This window comes from Manis javanica, chromosome 6, assembly GCF_040802235.1.
Source record: "Manis javanica isolate MJ-LG chromosome 6, MJ_LKY, whole genome shotgun sequence".
NCBI classification, from domain to species: Eukaryota; Metazoa; Chordata; class Mammalia; order Pholidota; family Manidae; genus Manis; species Manis javanica.
The window spans coordinates 138,918,407-138,944,857 of record NC_133161.1 but is presented as its reverse complement, the minus strand read 5'-3'; the positions used below and the strand labels follow the sequence as shown (position 1 = coordinate 138,944,857).

At 39.4% G+C, this 26,451-nt stretch overlaps 1 protein-coding gene and 1 long non-coding RNA gene across 18 annotated transcripts in view; one reads left to right on the top strand and one right to left on the bottom strand.

The window, feature by feature from the left end:
- CDON (cell adhesion associated, oncogene regulated) overlaps positions 1-20,657 on the bottom strand; it is a 94,693-nt gene extending 74,036 nt beyond the window's left edge. For 10 of the 16 annotated variants that reach the window (XR_012132647.1, XR_012132651.1, XR_012132648.1 and 7 more), the window contains exon 1: positions 19,742-19,999. The gene's annotated coding sequence lies outside the window, so the exon portion shown is untranslated. Of the gene's footprint in view, positions 1-11,736; positions 11,816-16,418; positions 16,642-19,741; positions 20,000-20,195; positions 20,346-20,518 lie in introns of those variants that run through there. The other 6 variants (XM_073239524.1, XM_073239528.1, XM_073239526.1 and 3 more) reach the window with 6 other exon arrangements.
- Positions 16,702-24,960, top strand: LOC108398913 (uncharacterized). 2 transcript variants are annotated; one of them, XR_005056641.2, is made up of 3 exons: positions 16,702-19,590; positions 24,165-24,261; positions 24,744-24,960. It is a non-coding gene; the product is annotated as an uncharacterized lncRNA (long non-coding RNA). The 2 variants fall into 2 exon arrangements; XR_001853539.3 differs by lacking the exon at positions 16,702-19,590 and adding an exon at positions 20,516-20,642.
- Positions 24,961-26,451: the final 1,491 nt, after the last annotated feature.

The window sequence follows — 26,451 nt, the reverse complement described above, 5'->3', positions numbered from 1 at the left end:
AACAGAAACCGTGATCTGATTTCCTAAATCTCTGACGTCCTTAACTTTGGATTAGCGTAAGCAATAGTGCTTAAAACTTTTCTGAGGTATAAAAAAGTTTCAGGAAGTGACAGGAGCCTGAATTTTTAAAATATTTTTTAAAATACTGTAAAATATTTAAGTATGTTTTAATAGCAATGTTTTTAAATATTTTTAAAAATTAACAGTGGTCTATGTTGGCTGATTTTTTTTTCCTAGAGAATGTTAGGTAGAACATTTGCTGACTTACTGGGGCTTAGGTTTTGTCTGCAAGAGAGAAAAAAACTTCAGTTTTCTTGTAGCTCAGAATTCTACCACAAACATTTACAAATACTGTGTCTAAGTGAAACAAACAAGCAAAAAACATTTTAAAGCTTGTATATGTGTCTCTAACACTAGTTTTGCCTCATCTTTGGCCGACTCCAAAAATGACCGCACTTATGAAAGCAGAAACAGGTGGGGCAGGGGAGGAACCCAGCAAAGGTAGGTGGAACATCAACACAACTTTAGCTCTAAAAATTAAGTCAGAAGCATGGAGTCCAGCAGTTCAGTTTGCAAGCAAAAAGAGGGTTTGTGTTCACTTAGAGAAAAAAAAAGTTTAAAGGAATAAAAAATTGAAGACTAGTTTACAATTGCATTGTAAAAACGTGGGAGAGGTAGCCCCTTTATTTTATATTCAGGTAAAGAAACTGGAGAAATTTTGCTAGCAGATTTTCTTGCTTTGTGAAAGTGTCATCCACCATTTTACAGTCAAATTACCCATAAGGTTGGCACAGAATTCTGGTAACACTGTTAGAAACATGTGAAAGATATTAAAAACATGTAAAGCAATGGGAAAGATAGGTCTTCTCATGAAAACTCAGCATTTTTCTTTAAAAAGAACCATCGCTTCTGAGGAAAAGTGCATCACCAATCTGAAAGCTACTTGGCTCTCAAGCTTTCCAAGAATTTACAGCTAAAGCGTTTCGTGACTCCACAGTCACCTCGTTTTCTCTTCCTAGCTTCTCTGCCCACCAAGTAACAACACCTCAGAAGTCAACGCCCAGGTGGCAGGTTCCGAAACGCCAGATATTATTTTGTTTATTTGAATTACATTACTTGTTTGAACAGCCTCAGGGTGCAAATAAAACATACTATTAATTAAAATAACCAACAGCCGTACTAATAAAACATCTTAAAAGGCAGATTTTATACAGGGAGAAACTTCTCGGGTGCTCGTCTCCTAACCTAAGTATATGGAACAATGAAAATGAACTTAAAACTAAGCAAGGCATTTCCCTTTCTGTTGGAGAAGAAAACACCAATTCAAGTCTGTGGCCAGAGAGCGAGCCCTACTTGACAGTGAGGCCTCATAACACTTGGGCATAAATCCTGCAGGTGGAGAGGCATCCAGGTTGGGGAACAGCAAAGAGGCCATATCCAAATATGGATAATTGTACACTGATCATCTACTATACTAAACCTACAGCAGTGGTTTCCAGACTTCAGGATTTCAATAACCAGTAACATTTTAAAATAAAGCGAAACCCCTCTGTGTCCCATATAAGATTGCCAGCATTTGCCACATGAGTTATTTTTTTTTTAATTCAGAACTGCCATCTATTAATCATTGTTCCATCAGAGCAGAATGAAAGGCAGGCAAAAAAATAATTTTACAATAAACGCAACTTTAGGAAGCTATCGCTACATGTCTTTTGTTCACTTATGTCTCATTTTACAGCAGACAAACATAAAATCCTCATTAGAAACCACGGTGGTTTGAAGCTCAATGTTAAGAAAACAGGTAATCGAGACTTAAGTTCTCTGTCTTATTTCAGTAGATTGTTGTCACAACTCCATACCATCATTTGGTTATGAAACAGGCTAAGTCATGTGTCTCCTACTGGAGGACTAAACACAGATATCCCACAGCTTTGCAACCAACCCATCTCCCTAAAGCAGCTTTTTACTCTTAGCATTGACAGGTTTCTGCCACTCAGAGACCCAACTGGTCGCAGAGGGCCATCCTTACTCTTCATTAGCAACATTCCCCTCCAAAAACAGGCCAAACTTTTACACCTTGCTGGTGTTTCAGAGGCAGGAGCTTTGTCATACACATCACTATATTCAAAACAAAAAAATTCCCATCACCCTCCCTGCTCAGGATCCCGGTATACCACTCTAAAACTTCATGTTTTAAAACTTCTTTTCTTCTTCAGCAATGGCTTTGATTTTCATTTTAATCTGATGCCCCTGGGTGAAAACTGTAGCCAAGGAGAAGTTATGAAGGCAAAATGAAGAACTTGATTTTACCTGACTCATTATACTGTACAAAAAAAAGTAGGCAAGATATTTATAGGTCATATGTGAGATTTTTTCTACCAGATCTAGATTAACCATTAGTTTGTCAGTTCCATGAGGGAAAAGACTTGGCTCACCACTCTAAATCCAACATCTGGGAAATATCTTGCATGTTATGAGTTCTTAAGAAATGTTGATGAATGAGAAAACGTATACTGAGAGAAACCCAGTAATGTTTCCTGGGAATTACGAAGTTACTTAACAAACTATTAACTTCATATGTTTCAAAACATTCTAGTAAGCCAAAAGAGAAATGGTGAGGATGGTCTAACATGATCAAACAGCTGTTTAAGAGCAACAGCATCCATGCCTTCTATCCTTTTCACTGGGTTCACTTGGCCTCAATGGATGTGAACACCCATATCATTTTTTATTATGCCACTTTTAAAAAATTCAATAGCTAAGTTATATGATACATCATTTGACAGGTACTAAAGTCAAGTGACTAACAAACTGAGTGATGTAATATTACCAAAAAATGTAGGCAAAGGAGAAAAGAATTTGAATAAAGAATGTTACCAAAAAGTTCTTTTAAACCTAAGGAAAAAAATACTACAGACAACACCAGAAGCACTATTATTACTTTGCTCACAAACAGAAATGAGTCAGCTGTCTGCAAAACACAGACCAACAGTGGGCAAATGGAAATCTCTACTTTTCAGACTGTTTTAAGAACTTGTAGCTGAAACAAAGCAATAGACTCTCTTCATGCACTTGTGACAGAAATCGGAATTACAGACTGAAATAGGTTTTTCATTACAGAGTTGTATTTCCTGCAATATGACAGTAATTTTTGCATAGTCAAAACCACGTAAACAAAATTTTGCCACATAATGCTCTTATTAAATAGGAAGTTCACTCTCTAGGAGGAATTTCAAATATACTTCAGAGTACTGGCCAAATTAACTGGGTCAAACCACAAATAGCTTTCTAAATTCCCTTAAAACCATCAAGCCAACCTATCCCACCCCCTGGCAACACTTTTTTTTCCAAGTCCTGAATTTGGTAAATAAACATCTAAGGAAAACAATTCCATTTTTTTCAGCCATCTGCCACAATGCTCATTTATACGTACATGTGAGGTGGTCAGTCATCATCTGTCAATGTCAGGCAGTATCAATTTGCTAATTTACTTGCATAAATAAGTTCACCTTTATGATAAGCAATTATAAAATTAGGATTTTAAAATATTGTACAAATATGTATATAAAGCTACTGGAGGAAGACTTAAGTGCTTCAGTCAGTAGATCTCAGCCATCTTTCTGCATCAGCGCAGGAGAGAAATAATACATCCCCGATGGTAATCATGGGTCACTTGGAAATGAGGTGGGCTCTGCTTGCAGTATGAAAACCCTTACCAAATAACTCTGATAGTCTGCTCCATCCTTGCCTCTTGCTTCCAATAGGCAGAGAAAAATTGGTCTGTGCAGAAACATGCTATACATATGTTTACGCATCTTACCAAACATCTGTCTTATGAGATTAATTATGCCAAAGAATAAGAATGGCGGCAGTTACTAAGTTTATGGGTGAAAGGTCTTACCATATATTATTAACGATCCTCACAACAATCTTAAAGACAGGTATTATTTCCATTATACAAATGAGGTGACAGAAATGCAGAAAGCTCAGATAGCCTCAGGGGTGAGATTTGAACCCAGGGCAAGCCCAGGCCCATGCTTTTCCTGTTCTACATGCAGCTTCCTGAATAAAAGAAAGGCTGAGTACAGGTCTGGTTTTGTGCCCATTTACTTCAGTCTGAAGCCACAGTCACTTCTCATTCTGGAAAGATTCTCCAACCTACCAGGTTTTAGTTCTTTATCCCAACCTTAATCTGCAGGTGGAATTTTGGAAGTATGAAAATAATTTTTTAAAAACTTCATGGTGTTTCTGCAGTGCTGCAATGCAAATTATTGTAAGCTTACTGTGGGTCATGAGCCAGACAATAAAGACATGACACAAGATTTCAGTGCCCAATTTGCATTTGTGCCTTTGGATCATATGACATGTAAAGGTAAGTGATGTTGCAGAATGCTGTACCAAGGAAGTTTTGATATAGGTAAGAAAGAAAAATGGGATGTGACAGCATAGTGGGACAAATCTGAACAACATATAACCCAGCAGATAGCCTTATACAACAGCAGGAACACACATACTACAAAGCCCCTATTTATCACTGTGGTTCATCAACAGGAAATAAATACTAATACATATATAAATTTCATTGAACAGGTCTTTTTAATTTTTCAGTATGCTATATCACAGTGCACTTATAAAGTGGTTGGACCACAAACTATTGGACCAGCAGTTAAAAACAAGCTCATTGTTAAGAAGAATGTTAAAATAAAAAAAGCCAAATCAAATAGGCAAGTGAGATATAAAATAAGCAAAAGCCATCTTTCTACTATTAAACTCAACACTGACAACCTAAAAAAATTTTAAGATCATTAAAAATTTTTGAATTATATTAGTTGCGTGGTTTTGTCGGTGTTTACTTCACAAATGTTGTACGTTTGCATCTAGTTTACATTGTACATGATTAAATGAGATTAATAATGAAAATTACTTCATCAAAATTAGGACTTCATGAGAATTTTTCCCCTTGAAAAAAGTCACACATTAAGTTTGAGTCCTAACCCCCTTTTAGCAAAATACAGAACATTATCATCTTAGTTAAGAGATTATGTTGGCTAATCAAACAAACAGCTATTTATTTGATCACATACATCTTTGCAAATCTGAGCTGAAAATGGGGTTGGGTGCTAGGACAGGAATTAGAGTTTCAAATAGAAGGTTCACATTCCTCAAAATCAAAAAGGTTAAAAAAATTTAATCTTGTAAATGCCACCTAACTCCATTGCCATGAAGACCACTACCTTAAGAAAATTCTATAAATGCATACAACCAAGCTTTATCCTCTATTTTATAATAAAGGCCCCAGAGGAATGTCTGAGAAGTCTGTGCATTTGTAGAGCTGTGATACTGTGTTTTCTTCTGCAAACACATTCAATATTACACTTCCCTAAAATCTGAATTCCACAGATTAAAAATATAATTGGGCCAACCAGTGGGATAGAAGAAATGGGTGGAATTCTTAACACCAAAAAAAAAAAAAAATTTTTAAACAACAAAATGTAAGACAAGCATCTCCTTCCTGAAGCATTATTACCATCCCCTCAGACAACAGAAAGAAACTACAGGATAAAGAGGCAATGCTTGGCTGAAAGGGGGACAAGCCCACTTGTCCTGCCCCATTCCACAAGTCAGGACAGTTCTGTGGCATCCCCTCCGCTGCTAAATCTCAATCATAACAGTCACTTGAGGGCAATTTATAGTCACCCTAGCCAGCCAGAAACAAAATAGGGGCGTGGTGGGGGTGGGGCTGACAATGCCCACAACTGGCCTATCTCCAAGTCAAATATCTGCATCTGATGAGCCCCGGTCTATTCTGTTTCTGTCTGTGAAACAACCTGGGAATGGCCCTTTATTAGTGGTCTTTAATACTACCAATCCCAGTTAAGGGTTTTATCTGTTCTGACCATATATAAACCCCCAGAAAAAGTAGGCAATGTGAAAGAACAGATAGAAGAGTCAAACTCAGATAAAAATTCTAGAAAGCACAGGCATTTCCCCTTGATGACAACACTTGTACTTCTGGTGGGAAAATTACCAACAGAAAATTTAGCAAAGGGTTCCAACAATCAACAGCCTTTGCTTTTAAGAACATGAATAAGGCTAGGTAGAAATAAATTTCATTTTCCTGATACTGAACTGAAGTATGTTTATACTGGGCTTGGGGAAAGGAGAAGGAGAAAGGAGAGAGCACATATTAAACTGAAAATCTGGAGCAAGAAAATCAAGTGGGTGTTCAGTTGTCTGGGGATGTGGGACTTCATCCATCAGCTCACCATGAACGATTACAGCACTCACCTAACTGCTCTCTCTGCTAGGCACCATGTCCTAGCCAATCCAAGCACAAAAACATAAACTCAGTTCTAGTTTATTCCCACATTTGTAGATCCCTAAAGTTTAATCCCCACACATTTTGACTCAACAGTCTCTAATTCAGCCTTTCACAGTGTCACATTTTGTCAATACAAGTCCCATCTCATAGCAACAACGGGAACAGCAACTGTTCACATTTAAGCAGCACCTATGCAGTATCACTCACTCTCTGTGAGGAGCCCATGAGATGACCCAGGAGCCTGGTGAGCTACTGTTCCCATTACACAGGTGGGAACACAAAAGCACAGAGAGATTGTGTCACTTGGGCACGGTGGAGTCCGGCTTTGACCCCAGGCACTTGGACTCCACAGACAGCACCCTAGTCTAAGCCCTTATGTAGATCACGGCCTGGGAATTCCCAGGGTAAGAAAATTCCATTTATGGAAAATCAATTCATTCTCAATTCAACCATTTCATTAATCTGTAAGTTTCATATGCTAAATTTCCTAAAAGTAAGGGGGGGGGGGTGTTGGGGGATGGGGGGCATTCCCAGTCCTAAACCCATTTCTACTAAGCATCTTATGATGATTAAAAAACAAGAAATGGTCTTCGTTAGCTGGACTCAACAGTCTAAGTAGGAAATGATTTAAAGTGTTGCCAAGAATATTTGGCATATTCCAGTCACCTACAGAATCAATGTTGGTAATGAGAAGAAGAACAGAACAAATAATGCAGCAAAGAGGTCTGCAGCAACGTTCAATAGCCCAAATATGCTACAACTGTCCAAATCATTTTTCTACAGTTAGAAAGGGGTTGAAAATGAAAATAAATGCCTTATATTAAAGCCAAAGACTTCCAAATAATTCACTTTCATTTGAGGATGAAAAAGAAAATTCTTTATACGTTAAAAATTCTACTATGCTAAAGAATATATAACATCAAAGAAAACCATATTTTAAAAGATGTAGAGACAAGATCTCTAAAAGTTCAAGAATCTATATAAAAACCAAATTAACCTGCTGACATAAAAATGTTACTTTAATGCAATTTAATTATAACCTAAAAAGCAACATACAAATGAATACATATTAATCACTATAGATACAACTACATTATAAACTTGGCTTATACTTTGCAACAGAGACTTGAACAAGTATTTATTCTTGTTCAGTTTTCCTCTTAAAAAAAAAAAAAAACTTACAGACGAGCCTCATCAATCATTCAGAGAGCCTGGTTCTGATATTATATGAGCTCTGTCAACCTTAATCAACTTGCTTGCCAGATTGTAGATAAGTAATGACTTGCTTGGGTTAAGCAAGGCCAGCGTTTTCCTTCTGTAGTATATACATCTCCAGAGTGAAAATAAACAGCCTCACACCTCTTACTGGGAGCTGGACTCTGTTGCTTTTACAACTCTGTCTCCACTCCCGTGAACGAGGAGGGGTAAGATTTGCCTTTAAGAATATCTACTTTGCTTTCTTTCCTTCTCAATCTGATCATCAAAACCATTTTTAAACTACTGCGTTAAATCTTTTGATCTACACCAAAATAACACAACTTAGCTACTGTTAAATGCTTTAGCCAACATTACAGTGATATCATACAAACAAGATATCGCTAACAATTGACAAAAGCAATATTCAAAGACTCACCTAGAAGTGCAAAGTTTGGAATCATTTTCCAACATACCCAAGAAATGAAAAACCAAATTATGTCTCAGTATCATCTGTCATACTCTGGATATAGGGATACCATGCAACAACAGTTAAGAGAAAAAGCCTATCAGTTTAGATTTTATATTCATTCCACAACCAAAGACACAAATGTAAAATGAGATTTATTTCTAAAAAGATCCCTTTGCTATTTTCCTCACTTTACCTATAACTAGAGAGGGTTTTCAGACTTCATTTCAGCTGGAATACACAATTAAAGAATTTCTAAGCATCCAAGTATTGGCCTTAAAGAAATACATTAGAAAGCTAGGATCCCAGAGGACAGGACAAAAGAAAAGAGAAAGAAATGACCTCTTTAGAGGAAAGAGTTTAAAAATACAAGACACCAGGAGTCAATTTTACCTTAGACAAAATTCACTTCAGTATCTTGCATTAGGTCAGTAGAATCTAGAACGCAGTTTGTGGTTTAGAAATGTCAAAGAGAAAAAAAAGAACTTAAGAGTTTATTTTATTCTATTCCTAAGCACAGGCAATGTACAATTATAACCTAAATTAAAGTTGAAAAGACTGTAACAGTTTCAAAAAACCTCCTTTTCCAACATTAAACAGAGACATTATAAAGATCATCTAACTTTGAACGATATTAAAACTCTGGTACTGAACCCAATGGTCAATCATTTATAGTCTTCATGATCTCTAGTCTCGTGAAAATGTTACTATCTCGTACATTTTTTGTAAATAGCAAAAAAAACAGAAACTAAAACACTTTACATGGAACAAAAGGCTCTATAAAAATTATCAAAGAAATGATCACCATCAGAAACAGAGGGAAAGAGAAAATTATCCTGTGTATGGAATTAAAAGAACCACAAAGTGGGAGTAAGTGTTGGGATTAGCAATTCCCTAGCAAGGAACTACGGAGCGCAGGAGTGTCCTGGTTCCTCCAACACCCGTCTGTGCGTGCCACACCAGGAGAGGAGAGCGCCCCCCTTCCTCTAAGTCTGCAGGGCACCCAGACAGGGGTTGCCTTCCGCAAAAGCAATACTCACTCCTTTGTCACCACGTTACTTATGTTAAGTTGCCCAAGTTTCCCTCACTAGAGGTGAATCAGACACAAAAGTATTCCTCAGCAAATTAGATAGAACTTTTAGAAGCAAATGGGGTCTTTTTGCCTATCAAACGTCAAATGAAAGAATTTTTTCCAGAAAACCCACCTTTCAACATGAAGAAAAACAATCCTTAATTGTACAAATGAAAAATTCAAAACACAGTTTCTTATTCTTGGTTGTTGAAGGCCTCAGGAGTCTGATATGTGGGCCTGTTAACTTGATTCCATGGGCAGCTGACATCCATAATCACAACAAGTAGTCTGCATATATGTACAACTAGGTAAGAAAGCATGAATCTGATAAAGTGTGAACATCTTCGTTCTACAGAGCTAATCCTTATCTTTTCCCTAATAGTTTACCTATCTGGAAGAAAAAAATGAGTAAAACATTGATCATTTTTCTTAAAACAATTTCTACTGTTATTTTCATGTGAAGTGGGATACAGCCTGGACTGAGAAGGTTTCTACTTAGAAACCCACTTTAGAGTCAGCTACAACATTCCTATTAACATCAGTAAGATGTATGTAGTCAAATCCCTGAGCTAAAATTTATTTGATGCTGCAAAACACTGGTATCAAATCTCTGCACAAGCTGTACTGTATGATTAAAAACCCCACTGTGGCTGCTGTCATAGTAACAAATGTGAAATTATTTTAAGACATAACCACTATGACAATAGCTCTCCTAAAACACAACCTCAAACACAAACAAAACAACAAATAATGACAGTTGTGCTGGCTAACCTAATGAGAGACCTAATGTGCTTGCTAACAACCCATCTCACAGTGACTCAAAATTGGCTTTGGTAGCCATGAGATTAAAAAAAAAGGAAAAAAAACTTTAGCTCTAAAATGTATGATGAAAATTATACAAAAGGCCTATGTAGGTCTACAGTCCAAACAGGAGTATTAAAATTTCTTTTAAAAGATAAGTCCAACTAAAATACAAAACAATTTAAAATGTGATGACTAGAGCTTGAAATTAGGAACTCGGGGGAGAATTTTGATCTGTTTTTATTTTAATCTCAAAAAGGACTTGACCATAAAAAAAAAGCCTAATTTTCAATAAATAGGAATCAAAAGAACTGATTTAGAGATCAAAACCATTCTAAGCAGATTATAATACAACTTGAAAATATGTTCTTAAGTGGACATATGTATTTAGAATTAGGTGTAAAATGTAGTTTAACCCACCAAAACTATAACCCTTCTTACTGTAGAATAAAACATGTAATTTCATTTTGGATGAACATCCCAGACTTAATGGAACAACAAAATGACCTTGCTTAAAAAGGGGATCACAGTTAGATGAACCACAGGGTCAATTATGGCACAATATAATAGTAAGACTTTACTGTCATTCTACTTGGGAGTCTAACAATCTATTAAGAACTAGAAAAGTATCTTCTCCATATTTAATAGTCCCTAGATCTACTGGAACAGCTCAGGTGCTTGGACACTGAATTGAAATCCTGGTATCTGAGCTATCACTAAATTATGCTAACGTTTAAAAATCTAATCTAATCTACAGATCGAAACTGTATTCAATCAAACTGCACCGATTAGTAATTTGATGTTATTTTACTGGTGTTTATAAAGAGGAAACAAACAGCACCTTTTCTACAAAACTGTACTGTCACATTCATGATCACGTTCTGACGTTCACCCTCTCACAACCATTCAAAAGCCTATCATCAAACTTTTTCAATATACTGCAAGCTATGTAACATCAAACCAAACAGTGACACTTAACTCCACTTTATAGATGAGGATTCTTCATACCCACCCTTATTCTCTCACAGTCGTCAATCTGAGAGGAACAGTTTAAATTACTGAAATAGAAGCGAGTGATAAACAGTATGTCTGAGCCAGTGGAAACTGTTCACTCCCTAATTCCTGCCTGTTATTCACTGTGTTGTTATTTGGTTACACACACACATACACACCCTGAGGCCAAAACCATGAAAATAAGCCAAAATAAATAGGCAGGAAAAATGTCTTATCCCTAGCTTGTAATGCTATTTTTCTTTTTATTGGAATAAAAGAGGCTGCCAAGTTCTGATGTCACTTCAGTAATTTCATGGCCTGATAAAAGTAGGATTTTATCCATTAAACATTCATCCCCCTTGCCAAGTTTACCTCCAACCAAGCAATGTGTATAATTACTCAATGAGCAGATATCAAATTATAGTCAAATAGAGAATACTCATTACTTTTATTCTGATACCCTAAAAAGCCAATAACTGTCAGACACTTCCCTGGCAAGAGAGAGAAGCCAGAATGCACTTTTTAGTTCCTATATATGCAGGAGAATTCCTGCAATACTGAGTATTTAAAAAGCACAGAGACAAAATATGACATCAGCTCTCTGGACACCAAATAATGTTGCACAGTGCAAAAAATACATATGTTACGTATATACTTTCTCAAATATTATTACTCAGGCATTCCAGTAAAAATGTGAAAATAGATGTCCTAGTATCTTCAACATTTAGCTATTTTATCTTTATCTAAAGCTTTCTTTAATCTTCATTATTTGAAGCTATGGTATACCTGACCTTGACATGGAGGCTCACTGATTTTTAAGAGCAGAATTGTGTGTTGAAATCATCCAAGGATCTAGAGAAGACAGGTTAGCATCTTGCTACTTACTGTGGTTCACTCAGCAGCAGCAGCAGCAGCATCACTTGGAAACTTGTTAGAAAGGGAGAATCTGGGATTCACTCCAGACCTATTAAATCAGAATCTGCATTTTAATTCCCCAGGAAATTCAAATGCACATTAAAGTCTGAGAAGCACTGCTTTAGCACTCATACACTTGGAGTATTTGGGTGCTGAGTATTTGTTCAGCACAGTACAAGGGAAAGAGTATGAGGAATGATCACCAAGAGAGGAAAATTACATTGTCCTTAAGGAGTACGGTAAGGATGAGACAGATATGCATACAACGGTGACACAACACCAGTGCCATGAGAGACGTATAAGCAGGTATATTCAAGGAGCGCAAAGTAGCAGAGGATGACAGAAGCACCAGGTAGGTAAAGAGGCCTCTATATCCTATTGGAAGACCTGGCTTTCATAAGTGAGCAACTCAGGGACTTTGGAAAAATCGAATTTAAGGATGGCAGTCACATGATCAGATTTATGTTTTAGGAAAATCATTACTCTGGCAAAATGTAGAAAATGGATGACTTGTTAGGGGAAAAACCAAGACTGGAGAGAGGGAGATGAGGTAGGAGAAGTTTAAGGACATAGATTTTTTTGTCTCACAGTCTGAATCTTCTTCTCATCCTTCTCCCAAATTTTGAAAAGAAGGCTGAAGGGATAAGGATAAGGTAATGGTAACACAGAGAGATATAAAGAGACCTGCTCATAGGTTACAGGGAGGGTATACAGAGGGTTATACATGTATGCATAAACACAAAACAGTAAAAACTCAGTACAGTTTTCTGATTTGTAGAGAAAACATTATTTTGGTGATTCGGGATTCTAGATCCCCTTCAGTCATTCTAAATATCAATGATTAACATAAATTACTACCATATATTTACAGATACAAGATGTATACATGGTTAAACAACGATGGACTCCAGAAAATATCCTGAATATAGTTTTGTGGCTTGGATAAATCACTGATACTGGTCTTTCTCCTCCCATGAGAGTTATTTCTCTCCTTTGAAATCCAAGTGTAGGAAAGTTTGGGTAAGGAAAAGAAAATAGAGGTACAAGAGGTGTAATTTTTACTTTATATTTAATTTCTTGCAGGAGTGATAATTAACTGGGCCAACAGATGGCTTCAAGTTAATGCTCCAATGTGTACCTACATAAAAAGGTAGCAGATAGTATACATGTAAAGTATCATTTCCAATACTGATAACACTCAGATTATTGGAAAAGTCCCTGTTTTCTCTTTAAATAAGACAGAATATTTGACAGTGTTAGTGAGAGACTAAAAATTAGATTTAACGTGAAAAGTGCCAGCACGTGGAGGCTGTCCTTACTTTAGGGTTGGTTTGAGAAGTTATTTATCCAATGGCTGTTGGACATTTTTAACACATTTCTCCCTCCAAAATCATGTACGTGGTATTTATGTAGAGCAGCTCTCTCATAAGAGCCTATTTATGGAGTCTTAGTACTACAAAGGTCCTGAGAGGTCAAGTGGTCCAATATTGCACCCCAGGAAGAGATCCTCTCCACAGTATCTTTTGCAAATGCCACTAAAACATGTCTAGTAATAAAGAGCTCACTCCCCTCCAAAAGAACATTTTCTATCTTGAGGCAGCTCTATTTGTCAGACAGTTCTTCTTTCTTTTGAAATAAAACCTGCATCTACGGAGTCCCCTCCTGTGGCACAAAAGATGAATCATAAATCACTATTTCAACTCTCCCCACGTCCATTGAAATCTCAGACACTGGTGGTCTGATTTAAGAAGAAAAGGGGACAACTTGACCCTCTGAAGTCCAAGGGACCCATCCCTGCACACGGCTGTAGGTGAAGAATGACCTTGTATCCAGGAGCTATGAATAGTAAGATTTAATAAAATTATAAATGCTGAAAAATACAATGTCTCCTGAGAGAGAAGTGGCTTGTGCTCAAGCACACAACATCCAGAAAATCCTTCATCAGCAGTTCCAAGGGCAGAAGTATAAGCCGTTAACCTCAACCACGGCTCTCTCAAAATTAAAAACAAACAAACAAAACAAATTCTGGTTCATCAACATCATCTTGTAGTCTTATTTCACAGTTTGGTGAAATAAATTTTATTTAGCATATTAGGGAATTTCTAACAATACAAACAGAAACTCTAAACATACAGCAATAATAGCCTGACAGCAATTGTTAAGAACTCTTCTTCCCGATACAAGGGTACGGTCCTGTTCTTCAAAATTTTCCTGTGGCACAACAACATCCTAGCTCCATTTTCTTCCATTTTAGGTGGATTTTTTTGTTTGTTTCAAAAAAGCATTGAGTTGTTTCATTTCTTATAAAAGAATATGACACTAATGCTAAGCCGGTGGTTAGGTCCATACAATTCTAAGTACTGATTATGGCACTAAATCCTAAGCATGAAGGATATAAGCTCCCTCAGATGGTCCTTCTCTATTTTGAGGCTCCCTTCTCTTCTAAAAACACACACAAAGAATGCGGTTATCAAAGGATTTGGTTTATGAAACTGTGACTGAAGGTAATTTGCTTACCTTCAACCCAATTTTATGTATAATATATTCTAAGCTGGCCACTGGGATCTGACTTTTTTAATAATTTAAGAAGTGTTATCTTCTTTTGTTCCCAATGATCACGTAGCCAATATGCCAATAAAATTAACGACTATGAATTTTAAAACACACAAAAGACACCACAAGTTAAAAAAGCATGAATTACTACCATACACAATAACACAGATGAATTCAGCCATAAGGAGCAGTGCAAGAAACCAGATATAAAAGAGCACATACTTTATGAATCCATTTCTATAAAGTTGGAGGACAGGCAAAACTAATCCGTGGTGAGATTAGTCAGAATTGCTGTTGCCTGCTGGGGATGGCAGGGTTGTCTGAGAAGGGACACCGGGCAGTCTCCTGAGATGAAGAAAATGTCCTAGATCTTGATCTGGGTCACGGTTACTACACACAGGTTTCAATGTAAAACTTCATTCTATTCACTTAGTATGCATTAACTGTACACTTGTGTACATCTGTATATTATACCTCAACTGGGAAACAGATGCAATGTATTGTTTTGCTTTTAAGTTTCAGTTGCAAAATGAAGAAAACTGTAGCATTCTTAAACTACAGCAGAGCCCTGTGTTCACAGTATTACTAACTCCTGAGACTTCTTAATTTCTTAGTCCTTAAAACAAAAAATCACTTCTTCATCGAAGTAGCAGACTATCATATGCAGGAGGAGTTATTAAAAATACCCCAACAGCTAGAATTTACAGAGGTTTTACTACATGCCAAGTGCTTTACTTTCATTATCTTATGTAATATCCACATGGTGGTAAGAGATACTATTGTTATTAACCCTATTTTTCAGATGAGGAAACCAAGACTTAGGTAAAAATCACTGCCCAAATCACACAAATAAAAAGGATGTGCAGGTCTATCACAAGAAGAGCTGAAAAGCAAACTGTATGACAGCTTCTTAATTCTCTTTTATTGGGGTAACACAAAAATAATATCACTCACACAGTTCTAAGCAACAAAACGTAAGCAGAATGTGTCTAAGTTCAGTAATATAACCTGTGTATTTTTTTCCCCTTTCAAGTAAGATGTAAGGAATTTCACAGTTCCTTAGTTCTATGATTAAAAAGCACATCACTGGCTCTCAAGAATTGAAGTCCTTACATTCCAAATGGTAAGTAGCAGAGCAAAATGTTCTTTGGGGTAGTTTTTTATGATCCTGCTATCAAAATACATCATACAGCAAAGCGACTTAATGACTATGAAACAAGACAGGTACAATGCTAACTTTGAGTTTACTCCAATTCATTCAAGGGTCCTGTCAGTTTGGCCATACTAGTAGAAGGCATGCACAGGATTAAGGTGGAAAAAAAACATATTCTCTGAAAAGTGTTTTTATTTTCTACATACTGTATCATGAGAATTTGGTAGAGTAGTACATAGTAATAGGATGGAAAGAACTGTGACACAGCATGAATTTAATCAGGAATAAAGATATCAAATTAACCACCAAATACACTATTACATTCTGCATTAGTTGAAAATTATAAGAACAGAGTTCACGTTCACTTTTAATTATTCTCAGAAGATGAACATTAATTACACCATTCAAGATTCAGAACCGCTTGCTCGTCCTTGAAACGTGCACAAAGAACAAATTGGGCTAATATTCTGAAAAATATTTACATCCAGAAAGTATTTGGCGCATGTGAGGAGGGAAGGAAGAAAAAAGGCACCCTAATGTTTCTCAAAAATTTTCCTCCAAAGATTTTACAGAATACTTTTGGTAGATATATTTTCATTTACTTATGGGCACTAGCAAGTCTGCAAAGCAATGATTTAAAACATACTAGAAATCAGAAAGAATTCTTAAAAAGACAACAGAAAAGAAACATACACTGAATGAATTTAGATTCTATGTTAATCATCTGACAAAAACACGATTAAATCAGATAAAAACGAAAAAGCAAACTAAAATATGCCTGCTCAAACAAGCGTTTCATCTCTGCAAAACAATTTGCTCCACACAGACGTCTGATTTTGCCCACAGTTTAAAAAGTTATTAAAACAATACATCAGCCCTCACAGGCAAGACCAAACTGCCCCACAATTTTACAAACTTATCAAAAGATCATTCAGAGAAAACTCACCAAGTCTGGAACGTGTATACGCTTGTGCTCCGGAGGGAAAACAGAGAAGTGACTTTCTGTACTTACAGTGGCATTCGCTTCAGTGCTAAGAACACATCACACAGTTCTGCTTGTAAGAAAGTCCTGACTAGCAATCTGCCTCTGGGTTGGGCTTTTCTATTACAAGATAAGCTGTTAAGTCATGCCTTGATTTTAGATCTGCTAACATATGGAGTCTTCTAATGCAGCCTCTCTCCACCCCCCCGCCCTCCCCCCGTCCCCCATCACCACTCTGCTCCCCTCCCTCTCCACACACACACATACACACATACAAAAAAGGCACTGCAGGGCAGAAATTCCTCAGGTGCTCGCTAATGGAATTCCCAGGGTCTTGGAGCCGCTTCGGGGATCAAGAGATCTCATAGCCCCTGCTGGGGTAAGGAGCAGCGAGTCTGTTCCATTTAATCAAATACAGAATGAATTTTCAGCTCTATTCACTAGCTTGTCTCCAGGGCTCTCAAAAGGCACCAGGCAGCTAGAATCACACACATGTGGCTCTTTTAGGCAAGTATAATTAGTTTGATTTTAAAAAGCCACATTAATAATATCACCTCAGGACCATTATTCAGGGGACAGATGACAATGATACTGTATGTTTTAAGCCTAACAATGGGGGAAAGAGCACAAACAATGAGGGAAAACTAGAAGGGTTAAAAAAAAATCAACCAACTACTTTTTCATCTAATTGCAATCCAGTAATTTTTAAAGTGACATTAAATATGTTCCATATCCCATCTCCTAATTTTAACTGAAAAGAATCAAGTAGAGGCCCTCCTCCCCATTCTTTTGACAGTGAAGTAGTACCACATACACAATAAAAATTTACAAGTGAAATGTTTATAAATAAATGGAATGCTTACATACAACATGAAATTTTAAGTAAAAACAGTAAGACATTCTCTCATTCAACCCAAGTTAACAAAATTTCTTGAAAAAAGCACCAATGAAAACCTATTGTGAAATCAAGTCCTTCAAAGCAATCTGTTTAGCAACCAGACTCCAAATGCCCTTTCTAATCGAATGAATTCCTATTAAGTAGTAAGATCATATATCTAAAGAATATAAAGAGTACACCTGGTAGACAGCCCATCTTCTCTTCTGATGTGTTGTCTTATCTATTCGTCTACATGGTACAGAGACTAGTTACAAGGTGATAGCTAATGTAATTACATGTTATAAAGGACAAATGTTTCAATTAGTTATTGTTAATTTCCCAGCCTATTTCACTAAGATAATGTTTAATTCTGAAATCATTTCCCCAGGATTTGACAACCACCAATTTTTAGTCTAAATGCCTGCAAAAGAAACATTTCTAGAGAAGAAAAGTTTTACTTCATCTTATATCCTGACAAAGCCATAAATGAAATAATCTGGAAAGTCATGAAAGTATAAGGGCGAAGGGGAAAAATAAGAGGAAAGCATGAGAACTAGTCAACACAGTTTACCTGACCTCTTTAGAGTAAAGCCCTAAGAGGACAGAAGTTCCTCCTCCTACACACAGACTTCACCTACATATTACCTTGCTGATCTTAAAAGTGAACTAATTCCTTTCATGCAAAAGAGGCATCAAGCCACCTGCAAGAAGGCAAGTAGTAAGACTGATTTACTGGCCACCCTACACAAGCCAGATCAGTGTGCTCCAGTCCCAAGGGTTCTTTGTACTTCCTGGCTCAAGAGTCAGAGCTGTTTAACTATTTTCCCCAGAAGAGGAGGTTGATGAGAACCAATGCAATCAATCAAAGCATCCCAAGTGAGTTGCTACACAAACAATAGCACAGTTCCTCTAGTAACTGATTTTCCTGGTTGACTATTCAAACAAAGACAGATTTTCCAAATACTGTACCTGAGTTTTTGCTTGAGAGTTAAACAATATACACTTGTGTACTTTTTTTAATAGAAATATAAATGTTTCTGCCCTACACACTGCCAAGCACACACCCAGGGCACGTCTTTACAAAATGAAACAGGTTTTCTCCATCCTTCTCATATAACTTAAAGTATAAGGCAGTTTATTTCAACATGTGCATAACAGAAACGACAGTATTTGGTGCCTCTCTGGGTTCCTAAGAATGCTTTCTAGTTAAGCACTAATTTAAAATTTCCAGAAATTCAGTTTTTGTTCATCTTGCCCTAAAAGTTTAACTACCCTCCATATTTTCAGCTAAAACAGACTATCCCCCCCATAATGTGCTATAAAATGTAATAGAATGTTTGGAATTATACCTAGAATAACCCCATTTCATTTCATCCTCCAGTCCCCTCCCCAGCTTCACCTACCAGACACTGCCCATTAGGTATATACCAATTGTCAGCTGGGAGTCAGAGGGTTATGGTATAAATGAGGCATGGAGTCAGAATTGGCCTCTTTCATCTTTACTGGCCATTGGCCTGAGAATAAATCTCATGATACCTTTTAGTCCAACCTTCTGTTTCTCAAAGTGTTGATTTAGGACACACAGGCTGACTTTCTTTTAATGAGGTTGCCTAAATTCCAGTTCTCAACTGGAGGCAGCCTACCCTTAAAGCACCTGCCACCCTCTGTAGTCGATCAGGAAAGGCAGGCATTCTGGAGAAGAGCTTCTTCAGGAGAGAGCCTTCCACCTGATTTGATGGGGTTAGGCAGAACAATAAAGGGAAGGCGAAAGAGTGTATCTATCCCCCTCGGTGATTTATTACTGAAATTCCTGGATGTGGAGAGAAAGCAACAAAGGTCTGGAAGCCGCAGACTGAAATAAATAGCGAGCTGTAATGTATTTAGCAAATGATAATGCAATCCGCAGAAAGCTTTACAGAAGAGAAGGAAAAATACACTCCCTGGGGCTGGGAAGTCACTGAGTCTGTGAAGGCAGAGAAAGATACATTGTGCAGGAAATTTCTCTTGCTTCTCCCTACACATAAATCACTGTCTCTCGCGGGCGCTCTGCAGGATGGAGGTTGAGAGGGGCGAGGGACCCCGCTCCCTTGGGAAAACATGCTAGCGCTCCTTGCTCCCCGCTATGATGCATCTCACCTGCCCCAGCGGATCATTGTCAAAGAGATTTAGCCGTGTCACTGACACCTCACCCCGCCTCCTCCCACGAGGTGGCTCAGAGTCCCCGAGGACGCGGGACTTCGGAGCTCCCGCTGGACACCGGTGAGCTGCCCTTCCCAGACCCCGCACGTAGCCCTGGATCCCTACGCCCTCGGCGCCCTCGGCGCCTGCCGACCCGCCCACCCCCGGACCTCCCGCCCCGAAGCCGCGTGGCCCCCAAGCCGGGTACCCCTGACCACCCCACCCCCCGCACCTCTCAGCGGGGCAGACTAAGCCCCCAGACCTCCTGCGCTGCAGCCGGCTCGGAGAGCCACCCCCAGGTCATCCCCCGCGCGCTGGCGGCGACTACGGCGGCGGCGGCCGGAATCCGAACGGGCCCCTCCATGCACCGGGCAGGGCAACGGGAAGGCGCGTCGCCTCGCACGCCGGGGCGGGGGCGCAGGGGCGGGCGGGCGCGGGGTGCTCTCCTCGCACCCAGCCGCGAGAGCCGGGCACCCGGGACTGAGGGGAGGGGAGGCGGGGGGGCGGAGTCACCGGGGCGCGCCCCCGCGGCCGCGCTCCACCCCGCCGAGGCGCGCGGGCGCGTACCCGGCGGGCGCGGGACCAGCGAGCAGCACGCGAGGAGCGGGAGGAGGGAACCGGGCCCGGAGGCCCCGCCGGAGGTGCGCGCGCAGCCTGCCAGATCAGCGGCGGGAGGTGGGCCGTACCAATCCGCGGAACGGGGGCGCGCCGCGCAGGACCTGCTCCCGGGCCCTCACTGCTTGCTCTGCGGGAAAGCCTCCAGGCGCAGTTGCGTCCAGTCTCTGCTTCGGACCCGGAGAGCAGAGGGTGGGCTGCCGTAGCGGCTCACGGGGATCTCCACAGCGCCTGCGATCTCTCTCCCCTCACCTTTACCTCCCTGGGAGAGGCAGCATTTCGGGCGGGTCCACAAAAGGGCTGCCTGTCCCCGGCTGCCCCGCCTAGGCCCCGCCCCCGGCTCCTCCACCTAAGGTGTCGGAGAAGCCAGATGCTCCGTTCTCTTGGCTCTTACCTCGTAGCTGCCTTGTGGTTCCAGCTTCCCGCCGCTTTGGGTTCCTTCGCCTGTTCACCACTTTCAGTGTTTGGTTTCTTAGGCAGCTTCATCTGATTCCCCAGACCGCCCGTCCTGCGAACAGGTAGCCAAAGTCAGACTAGGAGTCTCTGGGTGAAGCCAGCACGGCCTTTGGCTCGAGAGTCTTCCCAGCCCGCCTGCCCTTTGGACCTGCCCCAGGTTATTTGATCGCACTGCACTTGAGTTGTTCAAACAGAAAAAGGGAAAAATAATTTCCATTTAAATGGTTGCTGTGAAGCTTAAATATAATACTTAGTGAAAAGCACCTGCCACTCAGTGCATTCGAAGATTATGACTTCCATATAATAAAAGGGTTCTTTGGGGGCTTTTTTTTCACCCTCATCATCATTACTTACGACTGGTTTAACTACGAAAGGAGCCGTAATGATACTTCAGAAACACTCGGTATTGAACTATAGGAGAAATATACCAGTCCGCCTTACCTTCATACTTGAATTTCACAAAGAAATGTTTTGAAAGTATGGTGGTGTTCACCTAACGCAAGTTTATTCTCCATTGTCTCATTTTTTACTTATTCAACCCTGTATGTTACTAACTTAAGGTACAGTGATTTTTCATTCAGCAAATGAGACGTCAGAGAAGGAGGTTCAACTGAAATGAGAGTTTTGTATAAATGAAGATGGAATTGTGGGTTTCTTGTGGCACTCTGTAAGAATCCTAACCATCCCTCTGGGCACTCCCAAATCTCACAGTGCCATTTGGATATCATATCACTAAACCTGTTGTTATTCATAATCAGACCTGAGAAATAATTATGTTTGTTGATAACAATTACTCCCTTTCTGCATTGTTCATAAAGTAGAGAAAGCATTTCAGGTATAGTTTTGCATGAATGAACCATTCATTTATCCAACATCTACTTTAAAAGTGTTTATTGAGAACTTACTTTACGGCACTGCTAGGCAAAGAGGTACACAGAGAAATATGACACCGCTTCAAATGGCTCTACTCTATCTGTGATACAGACACACGAATGAATACACTGAGAGGTCTTCAATGAACCCCCGTTCATTGCTGTGCAAGCACAGGGCAGGGTTGCTAAACCTGTTTGGAGTTTGGCGGAGAAGGAGGGCAGCTTGTCAAGAAAGACTTCTCACAAGTAGTAACCTATGAACTAAGCCTTGAAGGATAGTAGGTGTTGGCCAGGTCAAGGTGAAGGAATAGAAGGACAGTTTAGGGAGGACATTATGAATAAAGGCTTAGAGGCAAAAAAAACAAGGCTGCTCAAAGCAACTGCGAGCTCTTCTTTGTGGCAGAAGCGTAAGGAGCCAGGTAGGGATTGGTAAGTGAAGGCACTGCAGAAAGAAGCTGAGCCAAGTCACAGATGGCTGGTCACGGCATGCCAGGAAGCTGGGGCTTCATCCTTTAGGTAATGGGGAGTCAATGCAGGGATTTTTAAGTGGCAATGTGACATGGTCAGATTTATGTTTGCTGGATCAGATACATTTGAGGGAGCCAAGCCTGAGGTCAAAAAATGAGTAAGCTTCTGAAGCCATCAGGGATAACAGTCATAAAGACGGAGAAGAGAGGGGGAAATTCCAGAAACAAGAAAAATTTGACAAGAAAGACTTCTTGTTTCCACATTGCATGTGCAAAGTTAAGAAAGCACTCAAGAATGACATCAGCTTTCTAGCTTGAGTGGACAGTAGTCAGTCCCCTTACTCCACGGCACCTGGAAGAGAGCAATACGATGCCGGAGATACAGGTTTTAGGGGAACAATTATGTGTTCAGTTCTGAACCTTTTGAATTTGAGGTGCCCGTGGAGCTTCCACGTACAGGCGTCCACTAGATCAGTAAGTCTAAACTGGAGATATAGATTTAAAAGTCATCAGAATAAAGTATATTTATACCATGAAAGTGAAAGTGATCCCTCAGGAAGAAAGGAACTTAGAAAGTTGTGAGCAACGGTGGGTCTCTAAAACTCCAGTAACTAAAGCCCTCAGTCATTCTGGTGATTTTGGAGGGAAGGTTGTTTGCAAATGCAAGGTGTGGGACTTGAAAGGATGCTTAAGTGGTGTGGGTTTGGAACAGCCATTAAGAAAAAGAGGAGTTGAAAAGTGAAGTTGAAAACCAGTCATAGGATTGATGAATGAGACTGAGGGCCTGGCTGAAGGTTAGAGATCATGAATTTTTAGTGATAGAGTCTGCATGATTGTGTGATTTTCTCTACCAAAATTTAAGCACTCGAATGTAAGAGGAAACACATAACACTGATCCAGATTTGGAGTTTTGCTGGGAAAAATGCAAGGAGAATAATCTATGGTATTGGAAAGAAAATAATGAAATCATCAGTCCTAGAATCCAGGCTGTGAGCTGGAAAAGAATGATAGACTGGGGTAAAATGATAGATTAGAGAAAAGGAGTTTTTATGAGGTTAAAGAGAAGTTGATACAGGATTAAGGAATGAAAAGCCAAGAAGTCTTTGGCTATAATCTCCATTTCCCAAGTGGGGACAGTTCCAGGACAGTTCCTGGCATGCTAATAGCTGCTGGTGGATGAAGCGGGTAGAGATTTACGGCCATCAGAATTTATGGGATCAGGGCTTGAGAGACGGGAGGACATTGGAGGGACTGAGAGGATGTTAAGAGAAATACCATGAGCCGAGTGCCCACGTCCACAGTGAGTAGGTGGGAAGGTTCGATAGAAGCTAAGTGACACAAATGTATATCCCGTGGATTTTAGGTCAGAATTGGGTTCTTTTATAATACCAAATAAATGTGAGAACTGGTTCTCCAAGAATAACATGACAGGCTGAGTAGAGTCAGTCAAGCAGACTTGCATCAAATTTTGACTCTACTTCATTTGACTTGGTGATGTTATTTAAACTCCTGGAGTTTTGATTTCATCATTTGTAAAATTGGGATGATACTTACACTTCAAATAGGGTTGGTTATATGACCTACTTCCATAGGGTTGCTGGGAGGATTAATTGAAATACATATTAAGCACTTCATACTTGGAATGACAATCATTGAATAAAAGTTAGATGTGATAATAATAACGGTTAATATTTATATAATACTTGCAATATGCCAAATATTATTTTGAGCATTAATTCCCTATTACAAAAGCGGAAACAGGCCCAGCAACGCAAGGTGTCCTGACGAGGATTACGCAGCTAGTCAGTATCACAGCTGCTGTTCAAACCCAGGTAGTCTGGCTCTAGAGGCTGAACTCTTGATTAGTCTGTATTCATGTCTCCCCACAATAAAAATGTTTATTAACATCACGTCAGATGATTTTACCCATTAAAAAGCTTTTGTTGAGCACCTTTTCTGTGTAAAGCATCAAATTAAAGAGATGTCAGAATATACCTGGATTAAACACATCAACGGGCCTCTTCAGGAGCCCTTGGCCTCGCCTGTCTCTAGGACCCTCAGCTACCACAGTGACCCACTCGGTGTTCCTCTCTACAATCGGGACACTGAAAACCTTGGGATCTGGCATCTGCCGCATGTGCTAAGAGGCCACGTGACCCAGCCCAAAAGGGCAGGAGTGCCTCCCCACGAACCAATGAATGGGAACAGCACAAGGAAGACATTCCTTCTCCCTTCCTCCCTCCAGGGGCCTGTTCCAAGGTGTGGATTTTCAGTAAATCTTGTCTGGAGACATCCTTCACGGCCGAGCAGGAACACGTGTGGAATGACCAGCCACGTATCTTGTGAGTTGTCAGAAAGCAGCAGGCAGCATGGTAACCTGTCATCTTGCATTTGTCTCCCAACTTGCGCTACCACGTCTCCCTTTCCCTCACTCTCACCTGGGATTGACCTGGTTGCCTTGACCTCTGCTTACTGGAGTCTCTGAATGTAAGGTGTTTATAGTAAGCTTTAGGAGGACAAGGCCTATCTCTACATTAAATAAAACTATCAATAGCTATTTGACAAATACCAAATGAATAGGTTGTAGCAGGGCACAAATCTGAGTCCCAGCCTGAATATTATTAAGTATGTATGCATTTTCCATGTCTTGCTTTCCTTATATATAAAATGGAGATGTGACACGTGTGTAGCACTTTCAGACATTGATGGTGAGAAATAAAAAATTGGTACAGCCTCCAGGGAAGAAAGTTTGATGATATGTATAAAAATTTCATGTGCTTTTACTCTTTGATTCTGCAGATAAATTTTGAAATTTATCCTACAGATACTCTTGCTGCGTGTAAAAGTCCATTCACTGAAACACTGTTTATAACAGATTAAGAACAACAGGTGTATCCACACAATGGAATACTCTGCCACTGCAAAAACAGACACTGAGAGAACTGCCATGGAAAGTACTCGAGATCCTGCCATTTTCAACACCCTGGATGGACCTTGAGGGCATTATGCTAACTGAAATAAATCAGACAGAGAAAGACAAATACCGTATGATCTCACGTTTGGAATCGAAACACAAAACTAATATAAACAGAGATCAGATTGGTATTGCTAGAGGTGGGGATGGGGGTGGGTGACATGGGTGAAGGTCATAAAATGGTAAAATCTTCCAGTTATAGAATGAATGAGTTCTGGAAGTGTGATGTACAGCATGGTGACTGTATAGTTAACAATATAGTTAACAATCATCTGATGGTTGCTAAGAAAGTAGATCTTAAAAGTTCTCATCACAAGAAAAAAATGTGTTACTATGTGAGATGATGGATGTGAACTAAACTCAATGTGGTAATCATTTCTCAATATATACATAGATCATTATGTTGTACACCTTAAAATTATACAACATTATGTGTCAATTCAATAAAACTAGGGGGAAAAGAAAGTATGGGATATACAGTATTATGCCCTAGTTTCTAAAAGGGAGAAACTAAGAATATATCTTTGTATTTCCTGTTAAGGAAATACCCATTGGAAGGATTCAAAAAATAACTTTAAAAATGATTACCTTGGATGAAAGCAGATAATAGGATTGACAGGACAGGACACAGACTTTTTAATGTATAGCTTTTTATAATATTTTGATCTTTGAACCATGTAAATGGGTTACTTATAAAATGTGTTAAAACAGAAATTTCATAGAGAAGTACTACCAGCCTTTCAAAGCTTAAATGAGAAAACATATGTCCACTTTCTAGCACTGTACCTGACACATGGTAGGATCTCAGTAAACACTAACTATGAAAATAACTACCCATTGCAGTGAAGGAAGAAAGGCTTCAAGATGGAAGGAGAACTTGACCTCAGCCTGGTGGCTGGAAAAAACTCAGAGAGTAGAGAAATGGGGACCATCACCAAATATGGGAGCAAAGTTGTGAAAACATGAAGGCTCTGGACAGTAAATAGCCCATGGGATTAGAGCAAAGAGTTGGGAGCAGAAGAGCAGGGGGAGATGAAGTTAGTGAGATAAATTGGGGCCATATAGGGGAAGTTTTGAACTGTAGGCTTTATTCTTTGGGTCATAGAACAATAACTAATCTTTGTATTGTATTTTATGGCAGAAACTCAAATTTTATTGTCTGGATTTGCTACTAACCCAATTAATGTTATAAGCCTCTAAAATATTCCTGGACTAGAAATGTTCTATTAGACATGGCAAATGTCAGGAAGTGTCCCTTTTACCAGAAGCAAAACTCGTCAGAGGGGATCGTCAAGCTGGCTCAGTCTGTTGAAGGTTTTCAAACTGAACAGTGACTTAATTTGTTTGCTTTTGGTCCTGGCTTTGGATTTTACCTGGTATTTGCATAAGAAAAATATTAATCAATTTAAAACTGAAAAAGGGAAGGGAAAGGACCATCTAAAAGTCAGCTGGTTTAGGACCTTTCTGTTTACTTTCTGCTAAAGGTTCCAAAGTTCAAAACAACTAACCGCCCCCCCCTCCAACAACCCACCCCAGCCTCAGTAAGTTGGACCCAGCG